Source organism: Oryzias latipes, chromosome 20, assembly GCF_053564925.1.
Source record: "Oryzias latipes strain Hd-rR chromosome 20, Olatipes_Hd-rR_3.1".
NCBI lineage: Eukaryota > Metazoa > Chordata > Actinopteri > Beloniformes > Adrianichthyidae > Oryzias > Oryzias latipes.
The window spans coordinates 20,369,611-20,394,884 of NC_136256.1; the positions used below are offsets into that span (position 1 = coordinate 20,369,611).

At 40.4% G+C, this 25,274-nt stretch overlaps 1 protein-coding gene across 1 annotated transcript in view; it reads left to right on the forward strand.

Annotated features, from left to right (window-relative positions):
* The window catches only part of stau2 (staufen double-stranded RNA binding protein 2), a 101,985-nt gene that overhangs the window by 66,332 nt on the left and 10,379 nt on the right, over window positions 1-25,274 (forward strand). The window lies entirely within an intron of this gene.

The following is a 25,274-nucleotide window of genomic DNA, read 5'->3' on the forward strand; positions in this document are numbered from 1 at the left end:
GGGGGGGGGGCTAGGGTCGGCACCACTAACCGAGGACCAAGCCAATATGGGGCAGGCAGGTCTGTGTCCTTGGGACCTGTTGTTGCCAGGAGCACTGGGGCATGACCGACTGTTAAAGAACTCCTTTATTTCCCTCTTCTCAGTACAGTGAGGAGTGCTGCCACAACGGGGGCAACAAACAATAAAGGGTCACCCTTTGCAGCCCAAAACTTGAACAGTCTCGAAGGCGTCACATTTGGCGTCTTTTCCAAGCCGTTGCATTGGCAGTAGTAAAGGCGAAAAAAGGTGTTGTGAGGGAGTTTGTGGCCATTTTAGGATACTCATAGCGTTTTCAGCGATGGTTTTTAAGGACTGTAGCACTCCCTGATCTGCTAGTGAATCTGAGATATCCCCCAAAATGCTAAATATTCTATGTTTTAAAGAAAGCAGTTGTTCATTTTTATGGAACTTAAAGCAGCAACATGTGTACTTTCTCTCACTCATATAAAAACCCTTAGTTGGCAAATTTGTATATGGCATTGGAATCCGGCAAAGGGGACCAGAGAAAAACCCATCCTTTGCCATGGTGCACACTTCACGTTTTAATGTGTGTTCACTGCAGTTGGGTTCATCATACGTCTATCCGGCTACAGCTCTTTTATCTGCGCTTTAGTCTGCGTGTTTCAGTGCAAACTCAAGAATTATGCATCAGACAATTGAGGGTTATTTATTTTTTCAAAGATTTAAACAGTCCTAACACCCAATGTTCTCCCTGTTTGATTGTTCGTCCACACATGGGTTGTATCATCATTAATCATAGACTTTTATTGTGAATTTCTTGGAGCTCATTGCTGTTGTCAAACCATTCATCAGTTTAGACTTTCACACCTGCAGTAAATAAATTATAAAAGGGAGGGATTTTGCTCCAAAATCTTTGTGTGTAATTCTTCAAAAACTGTTGGGGTGAACTGATGTAGTCTCCATATTTTTTATCAATTAAAAAAAATAGCTTATGCCATGTTGAATGGCCTGGCATATATTAAAAACAAAAAAACAAACATGTAAAGCCACACACTGCTGCCAGGGCTGTAGATTAAAGGTCAACTCCACAAAGAAATTAAAGGTTTGGATTTGCTTGAAATTGATTTTGAGTTTTACGTCTCAATTCTGGAAGAAAAAAAAATGTGGAGAAGTAATTAACATTACAAGGATTATTGTTTGCGGTGCAGAGTAAGCCGGTTTAGCTCGTGCTGGTTTGCGGCGCCTTCCGTCCGTGAAACCAGGGTTCGACTCCGGGCTGCTCCCTGTTCCCTTCTCTACCCCTGTGCCGGTTCCAAGCCCGGTTTGAGAAGGTTGCGTCAGGAAGGGCATCCGGCGTAAAACATTGCCAAATTTACCATGCGACTTGTTCGCTGTGGCGACCCCTGATGGGAGAAGCCGAAAGAGGAAGAAGATTGTTTGCGGTGCAGAGTCATTGGTGAAGTCATTAGTCAAGGTTCGTTGTCATTCACTTTGAAACTAATTATTTTTCAGATTTCAGATTAAAATACGAAGCGTTTGCCCTTTTTGCATTAGAATAATACTAATATTTACGTGAGGTGTCAAATCATCTTAAATTAATAGAAAAAAAAAGCCTAATAGAGGAACTATTATGCAGATGTTAGAATTAGCATAGCAACGCCGACTCCAGCAACTCTGCTAAAAAAGTGACAGCAACAGGTTTAACATGTTCAGGTAGGGCCAGTTGTTTAGGTGCTGATTCGTTTATGATGGTAAAAATGGATTATCAGTCTGGATAACTTAGATCAGTTGCAAAGTGTCAAATGATCTGAAACTAATGCATCCTATGACTAATGGATGGTTATCTGTTACTATTTTTAGTATGGTAGCGCTGTGACAATGTTTATTTATGTTTGAGTTTGTGTCAAATGTTTCAAATATGCTTGACCTGGTTCTACAGTATGTCACATCAAATCTGGAAAAAACAAGAAGCCTCCCATTGCGAGAGGCCCATGTTTGGTGCTGCTATGATCTCCTCATTTTTGGGCCGGTGTCTTTCACTTTGAAATCATCTACTATCCTTAAACCAGTTGTGTGTGGAAGTTTAAGAATCAGAATCAGTTATTGTCATTACAATAGTAAATTGCAACAAGATTAGAGGTGAATTCTCATTCTTGTGCGAGAGAAAAATATGTCTTGAAATTCTTAGAAAGGTCGCCACACTTTTAAGTAATTTTTTACAAAAACAAAATGGCCTTTTGCCAACTTTTGTTGGGCTTTAGACACGTTAAAACAAACCCTTCCATTACAATATTGTCTTTAACCCCATTGACGATTTGGCCGTAATTAGTTTTTATTTAGTTTTTTTTTATCTAAAAGATTTACCTTGAAGTAGATGCACATTTTCATGTTTGCATCAGATTACACACAAAAAAGGATTTTTCAACAAACTTTTTTGGCATGTCTCCTTATTTCTGTCAAATGTCAGCTCTTATATTGGACGTCTGCTGAGCTTCCTGTGGCCTTCTGTTAAGTCCTGAACTTCATGTGATGAAGAGCAGGGGTGATTCCTGTGTTCTTCCTAGATCATCTGCACTTCATCAACAAGAGTGAGCGTGCATACGTGAAGCACATACACATACGCAAGCAGGATCGCGAGCAGCCTATGTAATGCTTGGCCTTGCAAAGGCATTCTGGCACATTTTGTATGTTTAGGAGATAAACAGATGAGTAACCCCTTTGCCATCTACTTAATGCCATCTGCCAAACTCGAGTGAGCCTGTGAGGTACCACAGGCTTAAAGTGGCCTGGAGCCAGAATGTTTGTCAACACACTCTTCATTTCGGATCCAGCTGACTTTTCCTGATAGCATCTGATGCTTTATTCATGTGAAATCTTGCTTATGGACTCAGTTCCAGGGTTATTTTTTTGGAATCCTTTTAATCAATTACGCTCAAACTTCCCATCCCAAGCGTCCTTTTAATCAGTTTATTTCAGTGCCAATTTACAAAGTACCCTGACATTCAGAAATACCTCTGCATTATTTTGGAATAGCTACAAGCATTGAGACAGACTGACTGCTGTGTTTGTTCTGTAGAGCTGAAGTAACTCTGGCAGTCCCTCTGTGGCGGCAGTGGGACACCAGGGGGCCCGAGACCCACTGAGCTTTGAGTGAGGTGTTGCTGGTCCAACATGAGTGGTCCACAATCGAAGATGACAGGGTGACTGTTGTCTACAAGCCGATCTTGTGTATCTGTGTGTGTTTGAGTGTGTATGAGTTTGCTTTGCGTGCTGTAATGTCCTCAGCTGGGCCAAATTAGGCCCCTGAGGCCCCGTCTCGCAGATTGTCAGCTTTGGCTGATTGGATTTTATTTGGTAAGGGCACTTTTTGATTGATTTCATGTGACAAGCTGACTAGAGCATCAAAATTAAAGTGTGAGGTAGACCTGCTTTCGTGTAACATAGTTCACCTTTTTAGGTGTTTTTATTTTTTAAAAATACTTTCTATTAAAAAAACTTAAATCCAAACTATTCAAGAACCACTTGAGAACAAAAGAATAAAATAGTAACTTCAAAAGTATGGAGTGATCAGTTCAGTCTCCAGAACTGAACCCAGTGGAATTGAAAGCAAATCAACCAACAAGTGCCAAACATTTATGGAAACTTCTACAAACTTGGAAAGAACTTTCCTATGAATATTTTATTTCTGTTGTAGACAAAAAGACCATGATTGGGTTTATGGACTGTGGTTACCTTGATAAATGGAAAGTTTAGAGTAATTTTAGTCCATAAATTAATTCCAAGATGTCTTGATTTCTTCTTATTACTTTAGTTACTTAATTGTCCCTTTTTTTTAATTTCAGAATGCGACAAAACATTTCACTGATTACTTTGCAGTAAAAACCTGGAAATACCAGTGTTTTTAAACTTTAACCAGTTGTAAAATTGTCTGAAAACAGTCATATTTCTTGATTATGCTTTCTCCTTTGACCACTTTATTTTCAGTCTACAAAATATGTGTGTCAAAAACACTTCTTAAAAAGAACAACAACAAAAAAAGAAAAGAGTATGTCTTCAGTGCAAAAATTAATTGGCTGTCCAACCTTGTCGTTTTAGTTTTGTTTTGGCCAGCAAAGTCGTGAAGATGGAAAATAGAGTGACTGGACAGATCAGTAAAAGAGTTGTAATAAAGTCTGTTGGGAAGGATTTACTTTTATTTTTTTCACACACTCTTCCATTTATTATTGTTATGTAGAAATGTGTTGCCAGCTGGTGTAATTGTTGTTTGTGTGATAACATTATGTCTTGCTGGTGGTGTCAGAACTGCTTGAGGCATATCCTTGGTGACCAACACTGCCAACATATGGCATGATTAATAGGCATATATTTATATTTCCTCTTGTTTAGCAACCAACTGAAACTCATAATGTTGTAGAACGTTTTAATTAAAACTGATTTCTTCTAAAATCCTACCCTCCAAATATATTTAATGCAAAAACTATGTCCTAAATGAAGATGCAACAAATTCAGAAACACATTTTTCTAGAAATCTTGATGAATAAAAAGGTAATTTTGGAAAAGTTCTAAGTCCAATGCTGTTGGAGCTCAGTAATATTCTAAAATACAACTAAGTCAATTATATTGTGAAAGCAACATCTTAATATGAACCTAAAAACAGTCTGCAATCTCAACAAATCAAGCCACACTTGATTTATTGAGGGCTGAAATACGACGGTTGGTACCATGCTTCTGATCTGTGCGGCTGTGGTAGAGAGGTGGACCGGTCAACCTCTAACCCTTGTGCTATCTTATGGGGTCCAGATGACCCCACCCTTACATTGACGTGTTATCCCTACCATGACAAAGGTCAATAAAGTTGAAGGGGATTTCATGTCATTCATGGAGACCAGTTCGACAGTGGAGCCGCCATTATGTGTGTGCATGGGGGAATGGTACTGTGACTGTAGGGCCCTTTGGGCTTTCAAAGGAAGTAGTCAAGCACTACAAGTATACACACTTTAAATGGTAAATGGTGTATACTTATATAGCACCTCAAGGACTGTAATGAAGCACTATTTATGTATGTGGAATTTACCATTTAAATCCAATTTATTTGTATTGCCCAAATTCACAACAACAGTCGTCTCTATGGGCTTCATATCGGTAATTGAAAAAGTAAAACATAAAATCAAAAGGATCATGAATAGATAGAATTCAATAGGAAAATACTAAATTGAACTAACAAACTGACTAAACTAAATTGGCATCACTGCCCTTAGACCCTACGGTACGGAAAAACTCATAAAAAAACGGATTCCGGAAAAAACGAAGAAACCTCAGGGGTGCCCACATGAAGGAGGAATCCTCCCCCAGGACGGACAGGCGATTTACCAGAACTCTTAGAGAAGAATGAACTTATCTAAATCTACAACTACATATTTAAAGTCCAGCAGACGAGCTTCATCCAGATGGAGTTGGGGGGGACAGTCGGGGGCGCGAGTCGAGCCAGAGACAGGATCCACAGCCAAGTGTAGAAGCAGTAGTAGAGGCGAGACGGAGACGAGGTACACAGTCAGTTACAGGAGCACGGATAAGCCAACTGGAATCTGGAAGCACTCCCAATCATCCGAGGTGGAGTCGGAAAAGAGTGACAGTACATGAATCGCACTGCACCAAGCAGAGGCATGGAGAACTAAATGATGAATAATAATCAAGAATAGAGAGTGTGTTCAGGTAAAAAAAAAACATACCAGTAAATAATTGTAACTGGTATAAAACTGAACCTCAATGTACATTTTAATTCATTTTTAGGTTATTGGCCTGAAAAGTTTAGACCAGTCTGTGTTTTTTGCTTAAGCCAGCTGCTGCTCCTATTTAATTGTTAACATTATTAATGGCTGGTTAAAGTTAAGCTGCTGTAAAACAGATGCTTTATGCAGTCATCTTATGGTTTATGTGGAATTCTTCGCTGAAGTCATTTGGAACCTTAAATTACGTTTCTAGATGAAGTTTGACAATCTCTTTAATGTATTTCTAGTATTATTTTTAGGGTAAATTGGCTTAATAGAGGAATTGTCATTTCTCCTGCTTAAGACATTAAACAATTTCATAATTTTAAGATTCTTTCAGTTAGAAAAGAAAATTCTAGTTTAAACAGGGTTTTTGTGAAGTATTCTTTTCTCCTTTGACAGTGCAATTGAAAAAATAAAAAAACCTTACTTTAAAAAAGATTGAATAAATCAGTGGTGTGTCTTATGCCTGGTCTGTAAAGGGATCCAGAGGCAGATAGAGGTGTGCTGGTCTTCAGAGATCCCCCGTGGAGCTCAGGGAAACAGCAGGAGAACTGAATGCCGGGAAGCAGAAGTTGAACAATCCTTGTTTTTGAAGTCTTCTTCCTCAACAGGAGCTCAGACGTTAACCCAGGCTGGTCTCCTCTTAGGGGGTCTTGCTAGAGTGTTACCCAACCAGGCCGGCAGCTGTCAGACAGCCACTCCTCCCTGCTTGTCTTAGATGTCTTGTCTTTATGTGCCCATGTCAAGGAACCAAACTCAGCAGCTAAAAGAGTCCTCAATAAGTAGCAAGGAAAAAAAACAGATCCACACAAAACTACTTTGCATTTCAATTTTTTTTTCTATATACTGATACTACAATTTAGATAAATATTCAATTTACCTTACATAAGAAACAAAAGTAGTCCTATATTTTTTGTATCAGTAAAAACATTTGAATTAGGATCACCATTTTATAGCAATGAGACCAATATATCAGTGTTTATATGATCTGCATATTATTAATCTAGTTAATATAATTTATGTAGCTTAGATATTTGGATATGAATTTGTATCTTCCTCTTTTTTTTTAACATATTGATGCTGACATTTTATAGACAGAACATGCCGGAGGGTTTAAACAACTAAATAAATATTTACCTAATATAAAACCACAGCTGAGTGCAATGATCCAGGGATTTGGCTCGCAGGAGCATTCATCTGTTGCTTCTATTAGCTTAGCTGTCTGGTCTTCCAGCAGAAACATATGCAATGTTTACTGAAGATTTCTGAGAGATTGCAGACTATTTTAAGTTTCAGCTGGAGGTCTATTTTTTCATAACTGCTTAACAAGGCCTGGACTTTGTCTTCCCATCACCGCCCTGTTCCTGCCTTGGAATGAGGACAAAGTGAAGCATCCACAGACCGATCCATCAATCCTGCCTGTCTTCCCACATGCCCTCCTCAGGAAACACCTTTCAGACCAGGAGATTAAAGTGTGACTAGAGAGGAGAGGAGCAGTGAAAGAATGATGGAAAAGGGGTAAACTACAGGAGAATGATGACGAGAAAGGAAGACACGGGAGAGAAACTGATTAAACAGGACCACAAAAGATTGATGAGGCTAAAGAAAGAGAAGCAGGTTGATGGGATGTTGTTTGCTTTTATTATAATTATTATTTCTTTTTGTTTGCACAACAGAAAACTAAGTGACCCTTGGGGAAAGAATAAACATGAACTTGCCCATTTGGAGAAAGCCTAAAGTGACCCCTTTGAGCATAAGCATGTCAATAAAGGGTTGCCATGATGCTAAGATAAATACACACACACCTAATCTTTAAAACCGTTTTCAGACTCTACGGATGAAATGTGTGACCATTGAACGTGTGTTGCTAGCTAAACTAGGTCAAACTTTGAGCAAGTACGCACCTGGATTTGGTAGTGATAAAACACCAAACTCAGAGATAAGCCGTTTTATGTGATGAACCAAGCCACGAGGATAAGCATGGCGACGTCTGCATTTGTTTTTCAAATAAAGAGATACCAAGGCCACTCTAAGCCTTTGCAGGGACGCCAGCAGACGACCAAAATGTTTCTATTTCGTGCCCAATATGCGAGATTTGCACCACGTCTAAATTTTGCACCAAGCCTCTCCCCACCGTAGGTGGTGAACATGCACTAGCAAACAGTAGGGGAAACATATTAAGACCCGTGCGTTTAAGAACGTGCGTCAAATGCCCAGTTTTGCATGTAGCAATTACTTGATGGACTGCACCTGCATTTGGTTGCTTTTCTCTCAATTTTCCCACTGGTAAAACAAATAATGGAAAAGGCTTTAGTATCTGTTAACCAAAAAATAAAAATAAACATGACATATTTATGAATGTGGAAGACTGAATTGTTTATTAGATCAGCATTTAAATTTAGAGGTCTCCCATGAGCAGAAAAAGCAGAGGAGATGAGGCCCTTACCAAATAAAATCAGAAGATAATTAATCAAAGTTCACAAACAGTGCAGTGGATGGGTATTCATTTATGTTGTCAACCTTTTCAGGCCTCTTTGGCATTTTTATTTCTTCCTAGTGAGTGGTCTCTAAGCAAGCAGCTGGTCTATCCGTGTGGGAATGTTCAGTGCGCAGTGTTCAGAAGTGCAGTGTCATAGGTATTCGTACTATAAGAAGTGTAAGATTTCTAGCTTTTCACCCATAAGCAATGATATTTATTCATGTAATTCATAGCCTTAATGTATGCATCTATGGTGTCTCTAGTACTATTGTTTAGACACCTGCCAAACCTGTGGGATAGCTTAAAAGTGATCCTCCTTTGTGGAATGAAAAGCTTGGTGGTGGTGTTGCAGCCCTCACTGTTGTAGGCTTTGTTTGTAATTTTCCACTCACATGAATTTGGTGTGGATTAAAGCCTGTAAAGCAGTCACACCTTTCTTCACTCATCACCTCTGTGGGTGGCATGCCAAGCCAGGATGCTACCTACCGCTCTATGTTGCGTCTTAGCCTCATTACCTTAATGTCATTTGATACTGTGTGATAGTCTGCCTTGCTGAAAAGGTCTCAAAGATAAGGACCACATATTTAATTTTTTTCTCTTCCACACCGTCTACTGGTGACAAGGTGTGAGATGGATTGTGACAAGAAAAAATGTCCTTTGCAGTGCAAAAACATCTTTTTTTATTTTTGCAAAGGTTAATAATTGACATATATGGTTTTGTTTTGCTTTGTTTTCCCTACATATTGCTGTAGAATGTTTGAGATATAATACGTTTTTTCTTTTGCTTCATATATTTGTCAAAGAACCAGCCATAACTGTTACTTTCATGAGTTTTTGGGTGGAAATGATCAGTTTTTGTGCGCAGCTTCTGTTCCTCTGCTCTTCTAGATAAAACAAATCATTACAAACCAATGCTGATGTCAAACTTGACCGATTTTTGTTTATCTTTGTAGGAAAAAACTTCCTTTTTCTTTGTGATCATATCTTGTAGTTAGAAATTATAGGAATCTGTCATCACCGGAGGGCTTCCAAAGCAAAGAACAAAATGACTGTAATCACAGTCAAACATGATTAGCTTGAAGACATAAAAACCACCCATTGTATATATACAAACACATCTGCACTCTACTCAATGGTCTGCATTGTTTGGTTTAATAATGCTGTTGCTTTATGAAATCAGATCTTAAGGGTGCTTGGGTTGTAGCTGTAAAAGTTATGTGGTTTACATCATACACAGCATGGGCTCAACATGCTGTGCAGAACTGCACGCTATCATTCAGATTTAGCTGAAAAGTCCATTGTTGTTCAAGGTGTTCCTGAAAATATTATTAACAAAAAATCAGAGCAACAGATGATAACCTGTCAACTCATTCATAAATTAGATCTTAAGTGATCTTCACCATCCAGTTTCATGGACCTTATGGGAGTCTGGTTGTTTACTTCCCACGTTACAATCAGTTCTCTCATGGTAGCGGGCTGAGGACTGAGTTATGCAGATGAGCGTAGCGACTGGGGAATGTTTTTCTGTCTGTCTGAGCCCCACCAGCACCCACCTCTCATCTGGATGTTAACGCATTCTCGGGCCTTAAACTGCAGACTTTCAGAAACACCCGAAACAGCCGTCGCATCAGGGGTTAACATGAGTTACGACGGAGGTGTCGCATACCCCTGTGGTTTAAGTTAACATTCTGTGTGACTGCCTGCCGCACGGGAGTAACTTCATGATCTTCTTGGGCTCCTCTGTAAATAAAGTCACAAGTGTTCTGATTTACATGCAAATTAAAGACAGCACTTTGCATTTAAAGAAGATAAGTAAAGATTAGGCAAACCACAGTGCCACCTCGTAAAAGTGAGATGAAGAAAGTGAAGTGATAAGTAGACCAGCAGAGACACTTTGTCTTTTTCTGGAAGATTTATTCTCCTCACGCATAGTAGAGAAAGGCTGCTCTACTCGTGTGTTCCACATGATGCCTTTGAATGCTGAGCACACAGTTTGTTTGCAAGAATGTTTTAATTTAGTGATGCAGCAGACTACATGTCACAACTTGAAAATGAATTAAAGAATAAATAGGATTTTGGAGCCCTTTCTAGAAAGCTACCAACTTTGTTTTTAAGGAAACCCAATCCTGCTGGAGGCTAGAGCAAGTTTTTCTCACATGAATTTATGTGCTAAACAGTAAAAACTAGGGATGTCACAATTCCAGATCAAAAACTGAACTGTATGTTTCACCGCTATGCCTAATCCTGTAGTGAATCATTACATTCCTACTTCATCCCAGTATGTTTACATTGAAAGTTCCAACAATTTCTGTGTTAAAGTTAAGAAGTATTTAGTATTTATTCTTTTGTTACATTACACCGGGCTTAGTATGAGCCAACTGAAGGGTTTTCTACATTGTTTCTTCAGATTAAAAAAAGGATATTTCGTAATTTTTTGTATTTTGTTGTTGTTTTGTAATACAGAATCTTATATCAGACCAAAACATAACAGTGACCCAAATATTGAGGTTTGAACCGAATAGTTGGGAAAGTGAATTGTTGCATTCATAGTATAAACCAATTGAAGCAAAGACATAAATATGCATTCATGTACAGCAAATATTTGGTACATAAAAAATAAAAGGAAATGTATTTTGATTGTCTTCAATTAGAAAAAAGATGGGAAAGAAATTGGCAATTAGGAAATAATATTTTGACCTTAATAACTTACAGGGATTTTTTTGTCTTTTGGAAACAAATTTTGAAGTAAAGAAGTTTTTTTCAGTAAGTAATGTGCATTTACACATAAACTTAAACCACCTATTATAAAAAAAAAATCATAATTATATAGCTAGAGTATTCACTTTCTTTTTTTGCGCTCCAAGATGAACTTTAAGGTGATCTGAACCTGTTTCAGGAAGTAGCCCCCTTGAAAGATAAAGTCAGGAGTCATTACATCAAAAAGGTTAATTCATTTGGACTTATTGAATTATAATTGCTGCCAAAATCAATGTTTACTGAGCTGCTGAAATCTGTGCTAGACACTAAAGTGGACAGTGAGGTGAAATGGATCAGTGTCTAATATTTATGCAGTCATGCACCACAGCCAAGGATCTGAAGGTGCACAAAAACCTGGACCACCTCTGTATCGAAACCTTTTGATTGCCGTTTATGTTTCCTTTTGTTTTTCAATTTGCCGAAGAAAGCTAACATGTTCCTGCACCGGCTTTTATGTCTGAAGGAAGATTTGTGGGTGATGACTGATACGAAACCTGGCAACAGAAGATAGCTTTGCAACCCCCCAAAAAAGTAAAATATCAACTTATTTTGTTTAAACGCAAAATATTATTTCAGATTCCATGAACCACAGCCATGAGCACGCAACAGTTGTACATTTAGTGTTTAATTTCAAAATGTTGGCGATGGATTCAACTGGTCGATGTCTTTTCATTTCATTTTCATGCGATAAATGCTGAAACTTTGGGTGATCAGATATGTAAACATAATCCAGTTACCGTTGATGAAGGGTTTTCTGCAGAGCCATGGACATGCTTGTACATACACGTACCGGAGTACAAGTCCAAAAAAGCATCATAAAGAAGAAAAAAAAAGTATAAAATGTACAGTACACTTTGGGAGAAATGCCACGCTTGTGAACAAATCCACCAAGCTCGGCATAATTCACACACGCATGTCAAATTTGCATCCACTGCCTCTTTTGACGTGCGTCAAAAGCAATGCTCAAAGTTTGTCCAAAAATGTGTTGATAAACTAGACGCCCCTGTTACGTGTAGGAGAAGCTGCTGTTACGTTTTTAACCTCATCGCCACATGGAAGCACTGACTATATCTCATTTATAATGCACAGAAGACACACAAATCAAGCTCATTTATTTCGAAAAGCTCTACAAAAGTACGTCTCCACGTCTGGGTTGATGAGATCATTCAGTCTTTCTCTTACAGTGATTGTTACCTTCTAGAAGCTGCGCCTGAATGACTGTGCTTTTGGCTGTACTTCTGTTTGTCTGTGACCCAGTTTGATGACTTGTTGTTCCCCATTAGTAAAGGAAGGAAACAAAATACAAACAAGCATAATTATGTATAATTCCAAACAAGAAAAAAGTATAACATTTAAGAGAACGATCAGATTCCCTGTTCATTTCGGACGGCACTTGTTCTGTGTTGCTGTAAGTAGCAAACACTGATACACATACCTGCAGCGCCTCTTGTGGTTGTTATTGAGAAACATCCACTGAAGGGTAACTGTTAGCGGAAAAAATAAAAAATACATGACCCTTTTTATGATTGAAAATAATCAAACACCTGGCTAAACTATGAAAAAAACTGTTATTTATACTCTGAAAAAAAATATTGTCCCCAGTTTTTGCAATTTATTGCTTCAATCCAAGGCAAGGCAAGGCAAGGCAAGTTTATTTGTATAGCACAATTCGTACACAAAGTAATTCAAGGTGCTTCACAAAACAGAAAAATGCATTAAAATCACAATACATCATTGAAATCAACGTAAAATTTACTTTAAAAGAAAAGAAAAAATTTGAAAAATGATTTAAAAATAAAGGAAGGAAAGGAAAGAAAAGTGCAGATAGGACCTTTCAGTCATATACACGGCTAAACAGAAATGTTTTAAGTCTAGATTTGAACATGAACACAGAAGAGGCCTGTCTTACGCCTTCAGGGAGGCTGTTCCAGATTTTAGCTGCAGAATATTGAAACGCTGATTCCCCTTGTTTAGTTCTGACTCTGGGAATCAACAGGAGGCCGGCCCCTGAGGTCCTCAGAGTACGAGATGGTTCATATGGCACTAACATGTCAGAGATGTACTTTGGTGCTCGGCCATGGAGAGACTTGTACACAAGCAGAGCTGCTTTGAAGTCTATTCTTTGAGGTACAGGGAGCCAGTGCAGAGACCTGAGCACCGGACTAATGTGATCATACTTCCTGGTTCTGGTCAGGACTCGAGCAGCAGCATTCTGGATGTACTGAAGCTGTTTTACAGCTCGTTTGGAGAGGCCGGTGAGCAGGCCGTTACAGTAGTCTAACCTGCTGGAGACAAATGCATGAATAAGTATCTCCAGGTCTGGTTTTGACACTATGTTTTTGATTTTGACAATGTTTTTCAGATGGTAAAATGCCGCTGATGTTACTGACTTGATATGGCTGTTAAAGTTCAGGTCAGAGTCCATGATTACCCCTAGGTTTCTGACTTGATTTGAGGGTTTAAGAGACAGAGAATGAAGGTAGCTACTGACTCTTTCTCTTTGTTTCTGTGGGCCAAAAATAATAACTTCGGTCTTGTTTGAGTTTAGCTGTAGAAAGTTGCTCTGCATCCACGCACTGATCTGTTGGAGGCAGTGGCTGAGTGAATCCACCGGCCCATATTCACCTGTTGTCAGTGACACATAGATCTGAGTATCATCTGCATAGTTGTGATAAGATATGTTATTACTGCGTATTAACTGCCCTAGTGGTAGCATGTAGAGGTTGAACAGAAGGGGTCCCAGGATCGATCCCTGGGGCACACCACTAGTCAAGGCCATGTAGTCTGAGACACAACTCCCAATTTCAACAAAATATTTCCTGTCTTCTAGATAAGACTTGAGCCAACTTAGGGCAGATCCAGAGATGCCAACCCAGTCTTGGAGTCTGTGCAAAAGGATCCCATGATCAACAGTATCAAAGGCAGCACTCAGGTCTAGCAGGATTAAGACAGAGACTTTGCCATCATCAGTGTTCAGGCGGATGTCGTTGGTTACCTTGATAAGAGCAGTTTCTGTGCTATGATGGGGTCTAAAACCTGACTGGAAAACATCAAATGAATTGTTTAATAAGAGAAAATCAGTGAGCTGTTGGTAGACAACTTTTTCAAGGACTTTTCCTAAAAATGGCAGATTAGAGATAGGTCTGTAATTATTCAGTACAGTGGGATCAAGACCGCTCTTCTTCAAGAGAGGTTTAATGACTGCAGTTTTTAAGGCCTCTGGAAATATTCCAGATTGAAGAGACATGTTAACTATTTGAGTAATTGATGGCAACACACTGTTCAGGACAGACTTTAGAAATCTAGTGGGTAACACATCAAGGCAGCATGTAGACGAGCTCAGACGGGTGATGGTCTCTTGGACAGTTTGGTCAGTGACAGGTACAAAGTGAGTCAGCTTAGAGTGAGTAGGTGGCCGTTCGATAGTTATATGTGTTGTGGAGTTGATGGCTTTTTTAATGCCCTGAACCTTGTCATTAAAAAATACAGCAAACTCATTACATTTAGGTGTGCAAACTAGTTCTATTGGTAGCTGGGTTGGAGGGTTAGTTAATCTGTTAACTGTTGTGAACAGGACACGAGAGTTGCTGCTGCAACTTCCAATGATTTCAGAGAAGTACCTTTCCCTTGTTCTGCATAAGATCTGGTTGTAAGCGTACAACTCCCCCTTATACATTTCATAATGAACCTGGAGTTTTGACTTGCGCCACTGTCGTTCAGCTCTGCGGCACTGTTGTTTCTGTGCCCTGACTAGATCATCGTTCCTCCAGGGAGCTTTCTGTCTATGTTTTCTCAATTTAACCTTCATAGGGGCAATGGCATCCAGAACATTCAAGATGCTAGAAGTAACAGAATTCAGCATTTCATCAACATTGGCACCAGAGGCGTTTTCAAGGTCTACCATTTCTACAAACTGTGCCCTAGTGCTCTCATTTATTTGTCTCCTTTGGACAACTGCAGGGCCAGGCGGTGGTTTGGGAGAAACAGACAGGTCAAAGAATACACAGAAATGATCAGAGAGGGCGACATCAACCACACTGACATTGTGAATATTAACCCCCTTTGTGATGAGCAGGTCCAGAGTGTGCCCTCTGCTGTGGGTGGGGCAACTCACATGCTGAATTAGATCAAAGGTTTCAAGGACACCATTGAGCTCTTTTGCATTTTTGTCATTGACATTGTCAACATGAACATTAAAATCACCTGTAATGACTAGACCATCAAAGTCTGTGCACACAACTGAGAGCATTTCAGTGAAATCATCAATGAAACTTTGGCTGTGCTGAGGAGGTTTGTACATAACTATGCAGAGTAAGGGAGGAGTTTGTTTTAACTCAATCCTAAAGGACACATACTCAAATGATGAAAACACACCAAATGATAGTCTGCGGGTTGCAATATTATCTCTAAACAGTGCAGAAACGCCTCCACCCTTTTTATTTTCTCGTATTTCCGATTCATGTTTGTAGTTTGGGGGAGTTGATTCAACTAGAACTATGTTTCCTGTGTTTTTGTCAAGCCATGTTTCAGTTAAAAACATAAAATCAAGATTAAAAGAAGAGATAAGATTATTGATTAAAAATGATTTGTTGCATAAAGATCTGACATTGAGTGCAGCAAGTTTAAGATTAGTTTCCTTGGGACTGGTCAAAACCTTGCAAGGGATATCAACTAGATTTCTGTGATTGGACAGTCTAACTGCCCTTTTTTGCATTCTACGTGGTGCAACTACAGGTATAGCACCAGAAGGAAGCTGTTCATCACAGGGCCCCAGTTTGACATAACCTTTCCTAGGACACTGGGGGCCCGTTTCATCCTAGCTCTGGGGGATAGCACGTCTAGAGGCGCGCAGGGGAGGTCGAGTTGAGGGTAGTTTGGGTGATGGACCAGGAGGAGCGGGAGCTGGACGGGATTTGGGTGAACGACGGAGGGGGCGTGTTGGAGGGGCTTTGGATGAAGGACGTGTTGGAGGGACTTTGGGTGAAGGATGTGGAGGGGGCGCTGGAGGGGTAGGAGAGCTCCTGTGTGGTGTGAGGCTCACAGGTGTTAGGGGAGCCATCTTAATTCCTGACTTAATCAGGCTATCAAAATGGCTAGGTAGGGCCATGGGTGAAAGTGGGGGGGATGAAAAGGAAAGTGAGTCTTCACTGGGAGTAGATGTAGCAGGGGGCGCCCAGAGCTGGTCAGATGGTGGTATTTCTGGGGCCAAATCTGGTGGTTGTTGTTGTGGTTCTGCGATTGGGTCCTTAGCTGGCGGTGGTTGTTGTGATGCTGGTGCAGCTGAGTCCTTAGATGGAGGTGGTTGTGGTGCTGGTGCTGCCGGATCCAAGTCTTTGACCGGTGGTGGTAGTGGAGGTAGTTGTTGTTGCCGTTGTGCTGTGGTTCCTGGGACACTGGCTCGGTCCTTCCTTACTGCCTTTTCAGGGCCTTGGCCTCTATGCCCCAGAGCGTGGAGGAGGTTCTTTACTAACTCTCTTGCTCCACCTCTGTTCAGGTGTGGGCCTCTTCCCATGAATAGGTCCTTTCGTTTCCAGAATGTATTGAAGTTCTCAATGTAATGGAATCCTCTGGAAGCACACTCTCTGGAGAGCCAATTGTTCAGCTGAAACAGACGGCTGAACTTGAGTGACACCCCATCGATGTTAGGAAGAGGTCCACTGATGAATGCTTCAACCTCTATTTTGTCGATCTCTTCAAATAACTTGATGAAGTCTTTTTTCAGACGTTCAGATTGTTCTTTTTTGATATCGACAGCACCTACATGGATGATTATTCGTTTAACTCCTTGGTACAAGACTTTAGATAAGAGTCCTGTAATCACTGGAACAGTAGAACTTGGGCAACTTAAAGTTTGCATTCTTCTGTGGCTGACTCCACTGATAGCGCCATCTCCAAGCAGCAGCGTATCTCTGACCTTGACGTTTGGCACAGATTTTCTTTCTGCGTGTTCTTTGTTTCCAACATTATGACTCCTATTCTGTGGTCCAATTTCACCAATTTTCCAATCCATTGACTCTCCCAGCGTTTTTCCATTCCTCATTCCATCATATGAACTATATCATCCGGCAGTTAAAAAGAAATTAGCCATGATTAATATGGGAGTTTCATTAAACTCTCCGTAGTGTTCCCAGGCATTATGATGTCAACAGCCTGTGACGTCATGTGCACACCATCTTTAAAACCTTTTTTGCTCCAGCAAACAAGTAACCCTTTTTTTGGGGGGCTTTTCTTTTTGTTTTTTGATACAAGTTAGTTTGAAAATGTTTATTGTAATCTGACTTAAATTAATTTGTTCTAGTGTTTTGCGGGGAAAAATGCTTTTTTGGAAGAAAAATAAAGCTCTGTAAAAGGTTAAAGCAGTTGTGCAATTGCTCTAATAGCCGTCTCAAATAAACCTTCGGTTGTCGAGGTCCTCTTATTTGTTTAAAAAAGAATGCCCTCAGCTTAATTGTGTATGAAAGCTGTTTGCGTACAGTAAAGCATGTAGCTAAGAAAGCATTCAAACTTATGGTTAGCCATTTGGCTCTGTTATGAACACATCTGCTGGAGGAAACCTCAGGATGTCATTATCACATCCACTTTCAAAAACTTCAAGCGTCAGTTTACCATAAAGGGAGATGGAAGCTCTGATTGCACTGCCATCAATGCTTGGAAACAGCAGTTTACAGAAAGATTTCATCTATGCTACATTTACAAACATGCACTCACAAATGCGCATTGGGTTAGGGTTAGTGATGCTGCAATTACGTTCCCAAAATTGTTTGATTTATTGAAGTTGTTTTTAAATAAGAGGTTAAAAGCAGCATAGCTGCAGAATAAATATTTGTTTTAGAGGCCCCTTTTTCCTAAAGGATGTCTTCTTTATTCCTAATTTGCCTTCACTTCTTCTCCGAACCCAAACGAATTCCCCCTCTTTTTGCTCTTTTCCTCTGCCTGTCTTTTCTTTGGAGTCCTGCTCTCACTCCTGCACACACTTCTCCCTTGTGTCTAGTGAGTAAACGTGGAACCGTGTGAGCCTTCACGAAGACTTTGAAATGAGACATGGCTCGGACATCAGAGGACTGTGACGCTCTCAATGAAGCTTTCTTGATTTATAAGAGACCAGGGACTGGCAGGGATGCTGGTGGTGGGGGTGTGTTTTCTATAGCCGCACAAGGCCACAAGGTCCTCTATTAGTACCTTGACCCCTGTTGCAGAGAACCAACCACACCATTGGTGCAGTGGGAGTATAACAAAGAGAAGGCTGGTAGATGCAAGGGGGTCTCTTCTTTTTTTTTTACCTTAGAAAGTCTGTTATTTGCATTTTCACCTTAGAGACGGCAACAGAAATGAGAGACCCTACTTGGATCATTTGTCAGTGGCCTGCTGTGAACCCCGTTGTCTTTCGGTTGTGGCTGAGCCCTCACTCGGGCCTCTCTGTGTTGGTTCTCTTTTACGATTCTCCTCACTGTTTTATTGTCCGCTATCTAATTAGCTGGGTCTTAATCACATGTTAAAGCGCAGCGCCATCCCGGTGTTTACTGTCTGTTTGCCACGCTGTTAAAATGTGTGAGGTTGCTCGTAAAGGCTTGTCCGTGGATAATTGTACGCTCCCTCTCCTTTGGTGGATAAAATCACTAAATCACTGGACGTTAATGGATTACAGCTTCTGAGCTGTTGCAGGAATACTAGAACAGTCGGACTCTTTAGTGAAAAAGTGAAATAAATAAGCCTCTTTGCCTTATTATTAAATTATATTTGAATACTTTTAATAGCAGTCTTTGATCCCTTTTGATTTTTTTGCCCTTTTTATGATGAAGATCATAAAATCACCCAGACATCACCCTATCTGTCTGGCTTTGACTCCTATTGGTCAGCTATTTTTGTCTATTCCGCTCTGATATTTACTTGGATTATAATATTTCCTATGTAGTCAAATCCCATCTGAGGCTATGCTTAACCTGATCAATCCGAAAACTAGTTGGAGTCAACAAGACTGTCTTCTCGATATACTGGAATTGATTTTCAGAAAAACACGCCTGCTCTATAACCTGCCTCTGTAGTACACACTGTCCGTTGCTATAGAAACATGCTAAGGTTTTCATAACCCTTCAGGGGCTGAGGCATGATGGGTCTTTCACACCACACAGCGCATTGCGCCCCCCTCAAGGATTCTTGTTATTTAAGATATGTCTGTCCACATCCCATAAGGTCAGAGAGCATGGTGTTAAATAAAAAACCACTCTCAGACCGCACACGGATTCATTTCAAATTATAAAACCGCAGAGGGTTTTTACAGATGAGTCCCCTGAGTGTAGTAGGTGATTAAAACACTTAAAAGAGCTGGTGGGAACTGTAAGGAGAAAGAGGAACGAGGAAAAAAGTGTGTGGACTATGTTTCCAGACGTCTTGTCACATTCATACTTCTGTCTTGGACATGAACAATTATATTGCTCTTAATGGACAGTTGCGGATAATTACAGCAGTCTGTAGCTGTCACTGTAAACGTTGCTGTTTCCCTATATTCTATCTCATTCATCCTCTGGTCAATGGGCTCTAGGCTAGCGGGAGAGCGTGTAAACAGATTGCTCCTAGTTATGGGTGAAGGGAAGAAGGGGAATAGGGGCTTGGCACGAGCCCAGAAGCTTATTTACTGGGGGAACTGGGTGGGTGGAGTGAGTCATCTGGTGAGGCAGGGGTCCCATCTGTGTGTGATTGCCCTATGTTTTCTGTTTTAATTAATTTTCATATTTTATAACTATTGTTTTTGCTTTAATGTTAGGCGCTTTGTGTTTTTAACTGAAATGAAAGGCGCTATACAAGTAAAGTTTGAGTTTGAGAGGGTTAGGAATTTCTAATGAACTTCTGCCGCTCTGCAGAAACGATGTCACACAAGTTTTATTTATTTCGGCTAAAAACTGCATAATCATGATCAAAAGACCACTGGGAACACTTTAAAAATAGATTAATGATTAAAGAGATTAATGATATACCTTCTAATGTTCATTAAAATGTTCTGTATGAATAAAAGGTTTTAGGCTACGTTCACACTGCAGGGCTTAATGCTCGGTTCCAATTTTTTTGTAAAAATTTGATTTTTTTGCAAGGCCGTTCACATTTCCAATGACCCAGAAGTGACCCGCATGCGCAGAAGTGTACTCAACGGTGAACAACGTCACTGTTGTTGGCGGAAGTATCTAACGTTAACAATGGATGTCCACCACAGTGTTGTTAAAAGCGGAGCTCTTTTGCATAATTAAATTCGTTTTCACAAAGGAGCCAGCACAATTACAATCTTCTCATTTTAAGAAGGCATTGGAGCTGGGATCTTCTGTATCCACTATTGTGGAATGGGGATGTGAATGTGCTGGGGCCGCGCGCGCGTGTGTGTAAGAGAGAGGAGAGAGCGCGTGCAGCGAGGTAGGGAATGAGGGGGGCAGTGGGGGCGCGTATTCACGTTGTGTGTTAGGGAGGAAGGAGAACAATAATAAAAGAAAGCTTCCCCCAGAATAAATGCTATTGACTCCTTATTAACCTGCTCTGGAGAATCTGAGGGTTCGAACAGAGAAGTAAACCCCGAAGGAGGATCCGCCTTCGGTCCCCGGCACTTCTGACCAACGGTCGGAAATGAAAAAAAGTCATCGCGGGAAAGGTTCAACATCACGCTCGGCCATTTCACTGGAAATGTTTTCAAAAACCGCCCGGTTGCGATAAGAGCCCTTGAGTTTGGCCTGAATAGAGCGGCCACCCCAAATATTAATCAAATTGGTGACATCGCTTCCCTTCCACTGACTGGTCTCAGCAGCATCGTCCGTAATGGTTGATGTTTATGTTCTTGTTTCCGCCTACTTCAATGAAGAATAATGACTTTTGTAGCGTATTGATGACATACAGGTCGGATTCATGTGGCCTCGCCGGTCAGACGGCGGTTGCATTTTAAAAGATCGGATACGTATCGGATTCAGGACCACATACCCAAGTGGCCTGGGTCGCATTTGAAAAGATCAGATCTGTGTCGTTCAGACTGTCATGAAAGATCAGATACAGGTCGCTTAAGGGCAAAAAAATTGGAATTGGGTCGTTTCAGCCTGCGGTGTGAACGTAGCCTTAGTCCAAAGTTATGATTTTTTTCTGAACTCTCAACATCTCGAGGCAGCTTTAAGACAACACTCGACTTTTGTTCTAACAATAAAGGAATGATAGAATCATTATACTGGGAGGGCCTATAATGGCAAATAATAAGATTTGACAGCCAGGCTCACATCCTCATTTAGTTCAGTGCATTATCTCACCTAAGGTTGTTATCTGTGCAAATTAGGGGAAGCAATTAAGACGTTTGCCTCCACGTTGCACATGCAAAAGGTCTTTTACTTTGGTTTCGGAGTCAGAAACCGCAAGCCTCGCATTTGCATTCCACACCCCCTAGAGTTGTTGGTGCAGTTTTCACCAGACTAACAGTGCGTCCTTGTCGGTTTGGATTTTGTATCAGAAAAAAAAAAACGATCAAAGGATCATGTAGTTGATCTTTTTATACAGAAAATAAAATGAGATGAAACAGAAAAGAACAGCAGATTAGCAGGCAGAGAAGAGAGAAATGGGACGCCCCTTGGGGCCGATCAATAGCTCTGTGCTGATAAGAGAGCTTGTGCCTGAAGGCTGGCTTTTCTTCCCAGCGCTTTTTGTTCCTTCCCCTGGCCAATTTAGGCCCTATTGTTCAGGATTATAGAAGCTTTTCCCTTTGGCATTAAGAGGTGGATCTTTGCAGGTGCAGACAGAGTGATGTAACATAGACTTGTCCTCATCATGGAGTTCTCATGAAAAGGGACATTATTTAAAATATCTACAAATATAAACAATTGGACTATATTTTTATTGTATTGTTGATCATTCATAAAAACCTGTACAATGACTTATAAATTGTAAAATACCCTTAAAGCAACAATCTTTCCATTCTGTGTTATAAACACAATTTTTATGTGTACAAAGTGAAACCACTTCAGCATCTTTCCATGAGTAATAAAAGCACAGTCCACCCAGATTATGTCTCATTACTCAGGTGGTGTCAGTGTGTAATGGTGGGAATTTATCTGTGAAATTTCTTGAAACCTTTTTGGGGAAACATCTCAGCTGTCATAGTGGTGAGTCACTGACCTTAAGGCTGTTTTTATTCTTTATCACAATATTCTTGTAATGAGTTAGCCTTCTCGCTAAGCAGTCCCCATGGTTATTTTTTTAACAATATTTTGATAGTTTTTCATCTTTGGTCATGGAATGAGACGGCATCACTTTGGAATGAGTATATATTCCACACAAAGAGTCCGTTCCTTCCCCGAACGGCTTGCATTTCTCTTTCCATGATGAGTAGTTAGGGCATCATACTTTGTCCCATTGGTCAGTTGATGTTTCATCTTACATGTAAGCCATGCTTGACCTATGAAAACAGTCTTTTATTTTAATATCCAGACTAATTTTAAATTCTTAGATGTACCAAGTCGGGCATTATGATTCATTTAAACCTGTTTTCAGCAAAGTTTGTAAAGTGGCTGGACAGAGATTGAGGTAATGCTCCCGGCTGAATTTTTTTCATTGTGTTTTCCTACTTAAATAGGCTTAGGCCATTGGTTGGGAAAAACCCAAAACATTTTACAATTTTACTTCATTTAATTTACTTTCAGAGACGAGTACACCAAACTCCCAGGAAAATCACACAGCATGCAGACGTAAACTAGATGGTTCCACTCAATGAGTTGTATAGGCTAGAGTCGCCATACTAGCTTGTGGCGTACGCTAAATTGAACGCCATATTGAATAGGTTGAGATGCCAACTCACTGCTGTTGTTCCACAATTGCACAAACAGAGCTGGAAAAACAAGGATGTGACTTTCCACAAGTAAATTATTACTATCAGCTAACAAGAGAACTTATAGAAAAAATTTTAGGAAGATCTGAGTGACTTTACTATCAGAATAGTGAACGTTTGGGCTGATCTTGTAGTCTATTTAAGTCAATGGTAGCTTTAGACTTCGCACTATTTCCATATTTTCTGGCATCTTGTTTTGTTTTTTGGAGAATGGCCTGCTGAATTAAAGCATATTACTAACCAGAGGAAAAGAAACCAACCAGGATTCCCTCAGTAGTGGCGAGCGAAGACTGCCAGGTGCATATCCCCCACTTTGGTGCTTCGAGACTGGCCCTAGCGAACGCTCCCCGGACTTCACTGCACCAGGGCCATGGACTGAAATGCTCACTGTGCAGTGATTCCCATCCTCGGGGCCCCGGACTGGCGCGACTGTCGATCGGGTTGCACTGTTCTCAGCTTGCTGCGGCCCGTTTCGCCACCCCCCTGGACCGAGGAGTCTAACAGTTTGTCTAAATCTTAGTCTGTGTGTAGATTTAAATCAAATCACGACCATTTATCAGGTATGCAATGCATTTCCTATGTAATTACGTATTTATTTAAAGAATAGTTTGAAATGTCATTCATTTGTTGCATTTTTAACAAAAACATTGATACCACAGCCTGGGTTTTGTATTTGAGATGATTAGAGTTTTTTCTTTTTAAAATTGGACCAAAAGTAGGCATTCTATGGTCATTTTACTGTATTTGCTATGCCGTGTCTCATTGTTTACTGACCTTTCCAGTATGGCCTCACGTATCTTGGACAAATCTAGCAATATAACTCATTGGTTCTACTTGTCTTTGTATTATAATGTAAACCTGTTACCACATCACATTTACTTGCAAGATGTTGATTTGTGCTTTTTTTTAGATTGAGAATCCGGACAGAATTTTTTTCTTTGAAACTGGGCTTTTAGGTTGTTTTACTACTGATAAATTCTTTTTTTAAGGTTTGGTTTTCTTTCACAAATGACGAGAAAAGAAGAGAAAATCATGCAGTTTCAATAACTCATTTTTTAGGGGCATTATCACCTGAACCAGGATGAGAAAAAAGACATTAAGAAGATCACTTGCTACTCCTGCTAATCCTTTGGTTATCCTATAGTATTATACCCCTGCACTTCCTCTGCACAGGAAAAAACGTTCCAACCTCTACCCAACTCTTCATCACACCTATTTAGATTTATGCTGTAGGAAGTTGGCTTTTTGTTTCTGCTTTTTGGTTCTCGAAAAGTTTTTGTTCAAACTAAAGTTCATCTCACCTGAATATTTCAGTAAGTGAACTAAGGCCGAATCCAAATTCATTCCCTACCCCTACAGCTTCTGCCTACGTCTAGATTTAGCCCTACAAGCGGAGAGTTATAGAAAAATTGTGTTTTCAAATCCAGACGTTATTACCACTCGATGACGTCATGAATAGTAGTCGGTCATCTCCTTAGCGGGTTGCTGCCAACGCACAGAAAATACACATCGGTTTTATAACTTGAATAAGTCATGCAAAAACAAAAAGTCATTACTTGCATTTAAATGTAAACTTCTGTGCTTCAGACCACACCCATTTGAAGAAATACGTTTCCCCTCCGTATCACAAGCACGATGCGGAACGCCCCACCGGCCGAGGGATACTCAGCCCTAAATCGCTAAGGTTCCTCCTTAAAAAAACGCTTTCGGATACCACAATTGCTTCAAATGCCCCTACAATTGGAGCAATAGGGAGAAGTCGAGAGGCTAGGAAATGAACTTGGGTTCAGCCTAAGTCTCTTGTTCCAAAGGGCATCACAATCGCTTCTTGCACAGGAGTTCAGGCGAGCTTTTACTTTTGTAAAAAGAAGCAGACTGTCTTAGGAAATTACCCCTGTTCTAATTTAAACCTAAAGGTGTGGATGCACTCTTTTGTGCACTAAAGAGTCCCTTTACATTTACACTGTCAATGAACCACGCCAGGGTTCATTTTCAAGTGAATGGAAACCTTTGTGCCAAGACTTTTGCTCTTTTGTCCATGCAAAAGTAGAATTTGTGATGTAACAAACTCTGGCATGCACCAAACAGGTTATGTTGTTCTTGTAGGACTATATCATCAAAAGTATATAAGTTAGTTGAGTTTATCTTCTCCTATTTTTTTTAGATGCTCTGCTGACAGTGCAGAAGTAAGGTATGCTGAGGTGCTTCTGCCCCTCACCCTCTGCCCATATGTTTTGTGTTACGCCATAGGAGGTGCCATGCTCCGCAGCTCAGTGGTGGGGAGAGATAAAGCACTCCTCTTCGACCCAAATGACGCATGACATGGCGCTTCGCCCCAGGCCCTTATTTATGGCTTCCCATGTCAGCGACGACCTGCTCCCCTGGGGAGCCCCTCACCCCACTAACTTACCACAGCCATCTATTGGTG